The sequence below is a fragment of the Brachyhypopomus gauderio genome, chromosome 3 (assembly GCF_052324685.1).
Source record: "Brachyhypopomus gauderio isolate BG-103 chromosome 3, BGAUD_0.2, whole genome shotgun sequence".
NCBI lineage: Eukaryota > Metazoa > Chordata > Actinopteri > Gymnotiformes > Hypopomidae > Brachyhypopomus > Brachyhypopomus gauderio.
Genome location: NC_135213.1, coordinates 12,827,605 through 12,841,980, shown reverse-complemented (window position 1 = coordinate 12,841,980; position 14,376 = coordinate 12,827,605).

The following is a 14,376-nucleotide window of genomic DNA, read 5'->3' as shown; positions in this document are numbered from 1 at the left end:
CAAACTGAAACTCGAGTAAGTTTTTTATCCTTGATTAATTCTGAGTGATGTGTCTGCCTTTACCTGAAGAAAGCAGAATTGTGAAGGGCTATATTGTATTTGTAGAAACAATATTTCATTAGCCATGTGAAATGTTTGTAAATACTTCTCTTTATTCCCATAAATGCTGTCAAATACATTATTTATTCTCCAGCTTAGGCATAAGGTCCATTTGTTTTCAAACAACTTTTACAAGTCAGATCTGATCTGATCAAAATCCTGCCAATCTTATAGCTATGCATCTTGCATCAGAGGTCCATTAAGACTGGGTGAAAGGTCCACCTGCATTGGCCTGCCCAGCCGCCCCTTGGCCTGGAGGGTGCTGGAGGGTGCATGCATACCCCCACACAGAGACAAACACTCAAATAGTCTCTCATTCCCAGTGAGTCCACTTCAGATGAACACTACACAGAAAAGTGAAAAATTAGATAGAAAGAACTGTGGGAAAAGTTTCTTAAATGTATTTTTGGAGCGCGTCGGATTGAAAAGTGCATTCCATTCAAACTTCAAAGGGCTCATGAGCGTATTTGAGATCCTTGCCCTTCAGAATCAGAATCGTGCTTCATTGGCCAGTACATTTGCACATACAAGGAAGCTGTCTTTGGTCACACATTGGCTCACAGTAGACAATAGACAGCACACCGTAACTGACAATAGAGCTTTCACACTGTGCATAAGACATCCAAACCACCAAACGCACACACACACACACACACACACACACACACACACACACACACACACACACACACACACACACACACACACACACACTCTCTTTCTATACAGAGTCACACATTAGCCTTGCTGCTTGGACTTAGCATTGCCAGGTAAGAATGGGTAAATCTGTGTTTAATGCTGGTTGCACCAGCCCGGTCATTATCGCTAATAACTTTATACACACACACACACACACACACACACACACACACACACACACACACACACACACACACACACCTTTTCTCCTGATGTCTAACTGCTAGCCTTCTCTTAATGGCTAATTATGGCAAGCAGTGCTCCCTGAATATTATTCCAAGGAATTCCACTTAAAAAGGAATAGAGACAGCCCAGTAATTTATATTTTCTTTTACTTCCAAAACAATGAAGTTCCGTAGACTTCAACTAAGCAATTTAAAGTCTTGGGAGGTGAATAAAATGGATGAATGGAAGATTGGAACTGGGGGTTTTGTGGATGTTTCAGACTCTGTTTCAAACGAGCAAGATTTATTACGGGCAAATCCGTAGGCACTGCGGTTTAAACGGTCCAGGGTCGTAGGGCGAGGGCATTCCGAAACAGAAAGAAAACCAGCATGAATAGACATGATAAACAAACAAAAGCAAACAAGGGAAACACAACTGAAAATAGAACAAACAAAGGCTAGGATATAAACATTACCCAGGGCTTGAACATAACAGGATGGCGGTAACTTACAGGGCTAGGATAACACTACGGGCTAACGAGAAAACAACAAAAGAGCAAATACAGAATAGTACAAAGAGGTTAGCACACAACCCAGAGCTGGGTAGCAAATCAGGCAAGGTCACAATGGGCTAGGAAAGACAATGATCAGTCACATGGGAGAGAAAACACGGTATATACACAGACTAACAAGTGAACAAACTAAGAACAGGTGAGATGGATGACGAAGGGCGGAACCAAACAAGGGGGAGTGGAATGTGAAAACAAAACAAGGAAACACATGGCAAAGGAAATCAAGGAAGTGACACGAAACACAGGTAACCAAAAGAACAGGTAAGCTAAGGAAGGGCAAATGTGACACAGGGCTTTTTGTACAGAGATGAAGAAACATTACCCACTACAGAATAATACAGAATGTCTCCAATTTCAAGGTGAACTAAATAAATAATATATGAAAATACTTTTCCTGAGGTTCATTGTTTAAGATTGCATACAATAGGCATTACATTAGAACAACGAGCAATAAACACACACATCTGCACAGCTACATTCAAAAATGCTCTCACGTGCATACACAATATCAGCAGAATGGAAAACACATGGTATACAAAACACGGAAAGGGTGCTTTGTGCTTGTGAGATCTGTTTTCAACCTGAGAAGAACACTGAAGCAGCAAAGAGACACACCAAACCACCTTCTTGATTATTGTCAGGGTTTCCCATTATAATAAGTGTTCAGCATTCAGTTGAACTTAGACATAAATATGTCAAATATAAAACGACTATATGTGTTTTTTTTTTTTTGGCTTTTATAGGGAGATCATTATCATAATACTGAGTGCTTAATTTCCACACTTATTTAGTGGTACGATCTCAAACTTTTTGTCTTCCCACTGCATGCTGCTTAACTGACACAGGGTAGCAGGGCTGAGAACACGGAAAGGTTGTTTGAAATCTATCTGTGCATCGTCACTGCCTGCTGCCTGCACCACGATACTAACCCAAGTAGAAACTGCAGTGTCTTTGACATGGGTACAAAGGTTTGGAACACACTGTGGGGTGTGTGCGTCTGTGTGTGTGTGTGTGTGTGTGTGTGTGTGTGTGTGTGTGTGTGTGTGTGTGTGTGTGTAGTGCCTTTCTTGTGGCAGTCAGTGTTTTTGACTGTGGTTTTATATCTGGGTATTGCATGCACCTGATTAATCACAGCACATTTTACCTGCATCAGTTACTTTCCAAACACTGTTTTAGAGAAAGGGAGAGTGAGAAAGAAAGAGGAAGAGGGAATGAGAGAGGGGGATAGAGATGGACAAGGAAAGAGAGAAGGGAAGAGAGGTGTAGAAGGAAAGAGAGGGAGAGGAGAGAAGAGAGATGGAGAGGGAAAGAGAGATGCAGAGGAAAAGAGAGAGGGAGAGGGAGAGGGAGAAAGAGAGGGAGAGGGAAAGATCGAGACAGAGGGAAAGAGAGAACCCTTTCCATGCCAGTGCTCTCTGATACATCTCATCTTAAGCCTACTCTAACTGCTGCAATTTCTCAGCTCTCTATCTGTGTGTGTGTGTTCGCATGTGCGTGTGTATGTGTATATTTCTGTGTAAGTCTGTCATACTCTCCAAAATGACATGCTATAACAGGCAGATAGCTCAAGACACTAAAAATTATTAAATATGTTTTAATTATTTGAATATTAAACTGGTAATAATATTATTATAATGGTATTGATTCTAGTTACTAGAGATAAATGGCACAAAAATTAAACCTACCAAAAGTACTTAACTCAGCTGAAATGCTGGCATGGAAAATACGTCTGACTATATGGTACAAGCATATTTACAATAATTTATACCTTATAAGTTAGATGTTAAATTTGAAATATTACAAAAAGTGCAAATGTATGAATCATTCTCAAAATGTTAATTACAGTATTGTCAGTTAGCTTGAATTGTTGTTTGAAATTGTCTGAAATGTCTTTAGTTTTACAGTAAGCTAAACTTGTGGGTTCTTTGCTCAGGTGTTCTAAAAAGTCACTCAGTATGATAACACAGTGGACCTTTGAGCTTTGCTGAAGGACAGTGAACCAGAGCCTACTAACTCCAGACTGTATTAAAACAAGGCCAGGCTGACCCTTGAGAAATGTTACAGTAAAACGTTTTTAGGTTAATTATCTCTGACCCTCTGTTTCCCCGTAGTGTCTTTGGAAGCTGGACTCAGCACTGTCAACTATGGGTAAACTCTGAGGTCGACCAAAACTCACATAGAATAAATTAGATCTTTAACCCCAAGGACAACAATACCTTACTTTTCACTGCAAAGTCCTCCCAGAACTAAAGGAGCTACTCTGATGTGTAAACAGAGCTGACAGAAACACATAGCTAGTAAAACCCACTGATCTCTTCTGGGTCAAGACCCTTGAGCTGCATTTATACTGTACTGTGTTCGGTGTTCAGGACTTTTTGGGGTGGGGAGATCACTCATGGATACAGCTCTTCCTACAACTAAATGGTAGTAATCAGCTTAAATAGCCTGAGAGAATATGTCCAGAGACAGTCTCATGACTGTGGCGATGAAGAGAGATTCTCCAGTATTTGGAGTGATAACAGAGGCTTGGATGGAGTGATCACATAGACACATTTGGAGTGATCACAGAGACACATTTGGAGTGATCACACAGACACATTTGGAGTGATCACAGAGACACAGTTGGAGTGATCACAGGGGCACTTTGTTATGCTTCCTGCTGTAAATGCCACAGCTAACCAAACAGCCCTGCCATGCCCCATACAGGGAAACATTTGTAGATCAAACCAGCATTCCAACTATATAGTAAAATGATGCCCATGCTGTCTAGTTTGACTGTTACTAAACTACCCAACGTCCCAGTCTTCTGCATACACCAAACATAACATTGGACAAAGCATTATGACAGTGTTAAACTGCATAAAGCTACATTATCAAAGAGTCTCTTGTTTTTATCAATGACTCAACAACTCCATTCATTAGAAAACTTTGGTAGAATTTTTCTTCTTTCCTCTTTCATCTAATTAGAGATGACAAGTCTTAGAAATACAGAACTAAAATAAGAACAGGCCTTGAATGGAGTTCAGACTTTTTATTTGGTCTTTCTACTATGTAGAAATTAGTCTCCAATTCTTCAGGAATAGTTCCACCTTTTTAGCTCCAGGTCTAATGGTTGAAGTGTGGTCTGAATGAACACAAAGGCTCTGGCAGAGTCTGATTGATCCTTGTACAGGATTCAGCCATGACTGAGACGACCTGTTGATATTGGAGCACATTGCACTTTATTATCAGTCATTTCTGTCATGAAATATCTGGTGCATATGAACCTCACAGGAAGGAACACATATTGGAAAGGTCACAGCACAGCCAATTGTTATATTTAAAATAGCAAACTCAGGCCCCTGCATGATGCAACAGTGATGTGATCAGTATTTCAGGTTGGCCTGTCAGTAATAGGCCAAAGATTTAAAACCAACTCGGACTAAACTATATACAGTGTATGTATATATATATATATATATATATATATATATATATATATATATATATATATATATATATATATATTCTCTGATAGAGGTCAAGTAACAATTTTCCATTATAAATTGTTGCTTACTTTCATAATGCTTGCTCTAAACTGGATTAGGGGTTCTGCATGATGTGCGTGCATAATTTGACCCCCTGGGTGCTGAGTGCAAAGCCACTGTATCTGCGTCATTTCAGAGTGCAAACATCATTAGGTGCATTATTCACTGAGCCCCTCTTGCACAGCCCCTTGATTGCACATTAGTTATAGTCCACTGGGAAACAAATGAACCCTCAGTGGCCCAGTGGTGAGAAATGGGAAAGGCTCCCATTGACTTCTCATTCTGTCAGCCATTAATGTCCTCTCGTGTTTATCTCTGTTTTACCCTCAACTTCCATTTTTTTTTCTATTTGACTACTCATTATGATCTGTTGGGATCCATTAACATGAGCAGCAATTTCCTGGGAAGTTGTTTTAAGGCTGTATGTGCATTTTAAGAGGCTTTTAAATGGTGTTTTGGATGGTGTGTGCTCACAATATGAACCTGTACAAGTATTCTCTGTGAACTTGACAGCTTTGACGAATGAACACTATCCCCTAGTAGTCGAGTGCCTGGAATACCAAGGAGCCTATTTAAAGACATTATCTAGCCCTGTGCTTGGCCCTTGGACCAAGTAAGAGGTAATTAAGTACACCGCCTTGTCACTGAACTTAGACAAGCAGAATAAGTACTGGCTGAAAATGATTTTGTCGTACACATTTAGCAAATATAAGATTTGGCTTGAGGCTTTGCAGAGTAAGATTACACCAGAAAAATCAATCAGAGATCTTAGATTATGCTCACAACCCATTTTATTAGAAACACCAACTTGCACCTATACTCACAGGCTTTTTTAATAGGAACACATCTACATTTTATAGCTGTGCAATTACAGACCCAAGTGTATCTGTTGTTATGTACAATTTGTCAATCACCCTCCTAGTGACTGATCACTGGTTACGTCTGATCAGTGGCTAGGTGTGACTCTACACCTGTAAGGTGTTTATAATCAATAAATGTTTCTAATAAATAGGTTTGAGTACTCGGTGGTACTTTACTCACAAAAAATATTTATTCGGTTATAAAAATGTCCAAACATCTCAATTTCTTTATCTTATTTATTTATTGTACTTTACACACCGCTCCCAAAACCATCCATGTAATTTCCAGACTGTTGCCAGGGCACAACATGAGCGTTTCTGACATGTGTGTCTCAGAGGAAGCACATGTGATCTCCTTCCCAAACTCTAGGAGTTACTTTAGTGGGATCAGGATAAAACCCAATAGATTTAGAACAAATTATTCTAGCAGTTAGTTTTGAGAAAGATCAGGACATCAATTCTTTCAGGTAAGAGTGGTGGTCATCTTTGAAAATCTCCAACAAGAGCTGAGAGGTATGTCTCCAAATAGAAACATGTGTCATGAAAGTTCATCAAGCATTATGTTCTCACTGCAGTGTTATTAATGTCCATATCCTCCATGTTCTCTGTGCACCCAGGCTCTCTATGCTCCTGAAGCAGCTCTTCTCCTTTTTCTGCTTTCCACGTCTCCTATATATACAGACCAGAGCACATAGGTCTAGTTTATAAATCAAGAACAAACCTTGTGTCTGCTTGCTAGTATGATGGCTTCTTTCTACAAGCAGATCCAAAACAGCCTAATCATGAACTTTGGCTTTGAATTGAGGAACTAGAGCACAAAGACAATGGAACTACTAAATGATTATAAAAGAGGTGCATACTGTAACAAACTGGCAATGTGGACTGGACGCAAGTGCAGGAGTTAAAGCATTTAATATATATGAACAGATGAAACTTGTAACTAATCAAGAAACTTTACACCAAAAAACACAGCTGTCAAACACCACAAAGACACAAAGTAAGCAACTATCAGGTATAAGGACATGGACAACTAAACCAAACTGAACTAAACTCCAACACAACCAGGGAAACACCACAAACACAGAGCTGGAAACTAAAAGACAAGTATAGAAAACTGGCAAGGCAAATAGCAAATGACACATAGCATACAAACTTACAACAACTCACAATAACTAACCAAACACAGACCAAACCAAGACCAAACAAGACACACCTGAAAACAATGACGAGGGGCTGGAGTACAAGGGTGGGGCGTGATGACAGACACAATAAAGACATCCAAAATAAAAGTACACCAAGAAGAAAATCAAGAATTAAATAAAAACAAGAGGGGTTGTCTTGGGGACCATGACAGGACTCCCTTCTTAATGCATGGCTCCCAAAGTGCAAAACAAAAACCAGATAGGGAAACGGAGCAGGAAGACAAGGCAGGAACGAGAGGGCACAGAGGCAACATTGAGGAACCCGGAGCAGAGCTGGGCGACAAGGCAGGACACCAGAACACGAAGGACTGGATAGGCCAAGCAACAGACACCAGGGGCACTGGCCCAAGACTGGGAACAGACAGAGACACGGGACAGGACCGGGGACAGACGGAGACAGGAATGGAAACAGACAGAGGGAGGTGGGTAGACCAAACTGGAAATGAGGCCTAGGGGGACTAGACAGGGACAGGCAGAGACACAGGAGCAGGGTCGGACGAGACTGGAACAGAGAGGGACACCAGGACAGCTGGATGAGGCAGAAACATGAACAGGCAGAGACACAGGAACAAGGTAGGAGACAGGGGATGAGTCAAGAACAGTGGCAAGTATATCAGACAGGGACAGGGGGACAAAGTGGATAACAATTCCAAGGACAGGAACTGTCACAATACCAGACATGTAGATGGGAACCGGCAACTGGAGACAGACGGATTTTCAGACAGGGAACAGAACAAAACTGTACAGAGCAGGACAGAAATGGGGAAACAGGCCCAGATGGAGGACAATCTGGGCCCACCAGGTCACAGGTGTGGGAGATGACCCCCTCTGGGTCACTGGAGCAGGAAATTAAGCCTTCCGGGTCGCAGGAACAGGAAGTGACCCCCTCAAGGTCACTGGAGCAGGAGATGACCCCTTTCCGGGTCACTGGAGAGGCAGTCTCTGGGAGCAGCAGTACCACCTCCAGGGTCAGCTGGGTGGCTGGGGGAGCAGGTGCAGGCCGGGCGACCTCTGGAGCAGAAACAGGGCAAGACACCATGCCTGCAGGCCGAGGGTTGGGAGGCTCCGCCATGGCATCTAGGGGTGTCACAGTCAAAACCTGTGCACCTTTCCTCAAACCCCCAACCCTACACACATGGCCGATAGAGTCAGCTTGGTAGGCCATGAGGAACCGACGCTCGGACATGTTAGGAACTGGAAACAAAGTCATCAGCGGTGCACCCCTCACCATTGTAGACATCAGGGCAGCATGTTAGGGAAGATAACACCATGGGGTTACCTGTAGTATCCTTGGCAAAGCAAGACTATAAACAGTTCAACAGTTCCTCAGTTTCTACTGTATCCATGGGTGAGGGCAGGCTATGCATCACAAAGGTCTCCTGCATTATTGTGGGGTTGGTTATTCTGTAACAAACTGGCAATGCGGGCAAGACAAGTGCAGGAATTAAACATTTAAAAAAGATAAACAACAGAAAGAAACTAATAACTATCAAGAAACTTAACACCAAACCAAAGATAACAAATAAACACAGCTACCAAACAGCACAAAGACACAAAGTTAGGAACTATCAGGGACAAGGGACATGGACAACTAAACCAAACTGAACTAAACACTAACACAACTAGGGAAACATCACAAACACAGAGCTGGAAAGTAAACGATAAGTATGGATAATTGGCAAGGCACATAGCACACAAACAATAAGAATCCACAATAACCAACCAAACAGATGACAAAACCAAGACCAAATAAGAAACACTGAAAACAATGATGAGGGAACAGAGTACAAGGGTAGCGCGTGAAAACAGACACAATAAAGAATTCCAAAATAAAAGTACACCAAGAAGAAAACCAAGAATTAAATCAAAACAAGAGGGGTTGCCTTGGGGACTGTGATACATACTGTGTAGCATGGGGAGAGATCTGCCCAGATCTTATCTTTAATGGCTCTCTTGAAGCCAGAATCATCTTCCTTCATCTTGAGCATTTCTTCGAGTTTGTCCATAATGGGGAGGATCTGCCCGGCAATGGCACTCAATGGCACTCATTCATGTATATACTACTGATGGTCTGTGATTTGCCTTCTTCAGCCATAGGTCGACTGAACCTATTGAATGTTATTGTTCAAGGAACCTCTGTACCATTAGAAAGAAGCCATTCCATCTAATTTGGACTTCCAACATAAGAGCATGTTCAGCAAGACCTTTAAGAAAATTGACAATTTGATATAATAATAGTAAGAATGATGATATGGATGGATAACCATCCAATCATCTTTTTGTCATGCAGCACAACCGCAGACACTCCAACTCCCAGAATTCACATCACCGGCTAACAAAATCCTCTTCCCTTGATTATTTATCACACCTGTCTCTCACTCACACCTCCTTGTACACCTGGAGTTTACTTCACTTCATGGTGAACTCTAGCAGCAAGCAAACTGAGCATTTATATATTGAATGATTCTCTCTGTTAATAAACCCTTTTTATTGAAAGTCTGCATGTCTAGATTGTGCTTTGCATCCACCATCACAATTTATTGACTTTCAGGTAACTAAAACTAAGGTGTCTCTGCTTGTCGTTGCTAATGACAAGCTAACTTTCTTTAAGCCGTACTATGGCCTGTCTCCTTCCACACCAGCTAGTGACTGTTTGTCCCTTTACAGGACTCCTGGGCTGCTACCTTCTGCATGTGTGCAAAACATCCCACCATCATAATTGCCATTCTTCTTTACAGCCACGCCCATGTTTGCAGCTGTCGGCTGTAATTCCACTATTCACTTTACCCCCAGATCTCCTCCGCTGTGACGTGCACTCTGGGAGATGTAAGCTGCCTGCTTACAAGGGACTTTCTTCAGCCGTTACGTAATGTGTGGTGAAGGCGAGCTGGTGGTGTTGCACCACACTGCCCCAGCCATCAGCGGTCACAACAACATGGTCACCTGCTCTGAGATCCTCCCTCACTGTTTCCTTCGCAATGCTATACCAAGCTGGTATGAACGTATTCGAAAGAAGATCCTAAATAAAGGGGGGGGGGGGGGGGGGGGGGGGGGGGGCGCTCCGGTCATCTGCCTATAATAGTAAAAAAGACAACAAAAATTACAGTCCTTTATCATATTTATTATAATATTCTGTTTCATCACATACATAATGAGCCTTTCCTTTTATTGGTTCTCTAACTATGGGGTCCTAGCTGTTGAGAAGGCCAGTAAATGGAGCCACTGCCCTATTGGCACTTATTGACTCTGGCAGGGCAGGATAGTCTTGTGCCCCAGGGTGAAGGGTGTAGCAGTGGGAAGGTGGGCTAACAGTGGGAGTGGGTGACCTGTCAATGAAAGCCAGAGAGTAAATAGCCCTTCTCATGAGCTGAGTATAAAAACAACAATAATAATTAGTATATTTAATTCAAAATTATTTCATTCCTGGCAACCTTATGCCTCTTTAGGTTATAGGGAAGCGATGGAAGTGTTAATGGCATAGCACAGCTTGCTTGCTGTCAGACTTTGTGATGTTGTTGTCACCACTACGGTTTTGTTGTTATGTCTGGGCATGGGTAAAGTAAGTTAGATAACCTTTCGTTTCATTCAACAGGCATATGTTACAACAGGTCTTTGTTACAAATGGCACCTGAGCTAGGACATACTCTGTGGTCTGTTGGAAGGTCAAGGGTTTCCTTCTTCAATCACGCAGTAGCAAACAAACCTTCAAGGTGGAAGGGACAATGGGAGTAATGTGTTCAAATGTTCTGGGTTGCGTGAGAAATCTGCTGCATTCTTGACTATTTGGAGCTTATTTAGGGATTTAGTCAGAAGAGCAACGCAGTAGCCCAGCCTGGATGTAATGGAGGGACAGACGAGCATCTCACAATCTACAGGGATGATATCCCTCGCAGCTTGAAAATACGACATAGGTAGAATCGAATTTCGCATTACAAATATAGCAGAGAGTGTTGTCGGCATCAAGTTTTGAAAGATGTGATCACGTTTCAGCTCACCATTGACCTGACTGTGTGTTGCGCTTGAACCGAAATTTGTCACTGACTGGTTTAATGTGAATCTTACTCTGTAATATCATTGTAATTCGGTCAGTATGACAATATATACAATATATACAGTCTGTGGTTGGAACATTTCAAAGTACTGACTCCATTACCTAAACCTAATAATAAAGTGATTACTGAATGTATTGTATACTGTTATATCTCTACTGTGTGTATTCACATAGCCCATAAGGTAATAAGAATGATTCTGAGCTTTGTTGTGTAGTGTTGGTGTGGAGTTGGGAGTGGAGCTGGCTCTGAGCTGATGAACTGAGGAGTGTGGTCTTCATCTCTTCATCTGACTGATTCTTTCTCTATATCTTTGTCAGACTAGTGTCTCCAACAGGTAGCATTCAGGTAGTATTTTCTATGCTGTATTGATGGCATGTACAATATAATTTGTTATGCCTCATTACAATATTTATTCACTCCTTATGGTTAACTGACTTGTATAGCACTAATAAACCTTGTGATACAGTGCAGAGTGAAACATTGTCTCAGGAAAAGTTATAGCTTTGTAGATTGCCATCTTTGTAGATTCCCTATCAATCTTTACTGTACACATTTACTAGGTTACACCCTAAATTAGGCTAGCCAAATGCTAAACCTCTGACGAAGCAGGCTATTTTAGCAACAGGAAATTAGAAACAGGAAACTGATTATATTATTGTATCTTATGCTTGTCTATACTCTTCCAACTGAAGATGATAATTATAGTTATGTATGAGGTGTTGGTTTTAGGTGAGCATGGAATAGGTAAATAAATGCTGCAATGACAATCCCTGAATAACAAACGTCATTAAGACAGACTAATGTTTGCAACTTGATTTTTAGAGACTGTCAATGTGGTATTGACCATTTACGCCTTTCAGGCTGATGCTAACAGTGACTGGAACTCCCTTCTAACTTTCTAACTGGATCCTAGAATCCTAGTAGATAGGACCCTTATTCTGCACTGTGCACATCATCTGGTCAAATGCTGGTAAGTCCACTGTTTACCACTGTTGTCAAACATCAATGATCAGATGAATAACTAGAGTAGCACAGTGGCAGACTTCTCTCCCTGAAATGCATTAGTCATGCTCCAGGCTTACAGCAGGAGCTCAGCGAGCTCCCCTGTCTGTGGTGCACTCCTCATTAAACCCTGTCCTCTCTGGAAGCTATATGGATGGAGAAAAAGTCAAGATCACAGTAATGATTCAACTCACAAAAAGACACAAGGCGGGGATCCAAGCAGTGAGGCGCATGTGTATTGAGCCATGGCTCACAGAAGGATTATTTGCCTCCTGAATCTTTTGGGTACACATAATTCTCAAAGAGAAATGGTTGATGAAGCATGTTTGAAAGCTCACACCTTTTACGCTCAGACAGCAAAAAAACTACCAGCAAATTTGTAGGATGTCATTGTCAGACAAAATTCAGTCTCCATTTAACAGCCTTTCATTCAGTTTAATATATAGTGAAAGTTTTATTTCTAAGAACACAATGTGTGTGTGTGTGTGTGTGTGTGTGTGTGTGTGTGTGTGTGTCTGGAGAATGGATGGCAAGTGTCTCAACACTTAAGCTGGACTTCTGGAGTGAAAAGCTATTTGTCAGTCACTGATCTGCATTCTGGCCTGCTATGGGGAAGTAAACACTCCACTCAGATTACTTATCAAGTGAGAGATAGGCACAGTGAGAGAGAGAGCAAAAGAGAGAGAGAACTGACAAGCTGACATACTGAAGCTGTGTGTGTGTGTGTGTGTGCGTGCGTGCGTGTGTGGGTGTGTGTGTGTGTGTGTGTGTGTGTGTGTGTGTGTGGTGTGTGTGTGTGTGTGTGTGTGTGTGTGTGTGTGTGTGTGTGTGTCTATAGAAGGGATGGCATGCTAACGAGACAGACGTCAGATACAGGAGGATAGCTTGCCGCTGTCTGTAGGGGCGCATGGACACACACACTCCCGGGAATATTCATCGCTGTGTCTCAGAGTAATTGACCCACATGACAACAACCAAAACAGAACAAGTCACCTCCTCCATGTCTTTCTGGTTGCTATTAAACTACTCCTTCGCTTCCTCTCTCTTCTTTCCATATGTTTTCATTCACTCCTTTTGCCTCTGTAAGAAAACCCTTTCCCCCGACACACTGCCACCACTTTTTTTTTTAAGAACAGGCCTTCACCTTCCTTTTCTGTTAGTAAGTGATACTTGTCATCTGCACTGTCAAAACAAAACAAAGCAAAAATAAACAAAAACTCTGTATCGGGTCAGCTAAATCTTGATAACGTTTTTATTTTCAGCATGACTTTGTATTACTTGGATAAATTATTTCACTGGCTACTTCCTTACAAAAGACAAAAACAGATCTGAAAAGACCACATCAAATTGTTTAAAAGGTCAAACCCTCATTTAGATATTAACTAAATAACACCGAAAGTAATAAATCATACAAAACCAGAAACTGTTGGATGTTATCACACTGGGGGGCTTCAGAGATAAAATCTTTGTCTCTGTTTCCTCTTCTCACTCTCTCTCCCGCAGTCTCCACAACAGATGGAGGAGGGTGGTGTGTTTGCGGAGATGCGGAGGGGCCCCATCCTGCGTCCGTGACTAGAGCCCTGCTCACAGAATCAGACACAGAGCAGGCAGACATGTAATACTTAGAGCAAGAGGCTTTCTGTTTGGAAACAAACACACACACACACACACACACACACACACACACACACACACACACACACACACACATACACAGTCTGAACAATGCATTAATTGTCCAGTCAGCTTCTAAGTACAACAGTGTGAGGTTGCATGTCTGTAGCCATGAGCTTGTAGGTGTTCTACACCACTTTCCTAACCGCATGTTAACAGACCAGTGGCTTGGCCAGACAGCAGGAGACAGGTTCCTCCAGATTGGGCTGGCGTGTTCTGTGGTTCTCCAGTGTCATAGAATTTAATGATAAAATAAAATTATCATTAATCATCTGTCATGATTAAGAATGACACCACTGGACACTTTAAAAGGAAGCTGGTGCTTGGCATCATTGTTTCTCTTCTGTTAACCATGGTTATCTCTAAAGAAACACGTGCAGTCATCATTGCACTGCACAAAAATGGCCTAACAGGAAAGAGTATCGCAGCTAGAAAGATTGCACCTCAGTCAACAATCTATCCCATCATCAAGAACTTCAAGGAGAGAGGTTCCATTGTTGCCAAAAAAGCTACAGGGCGCCCAAG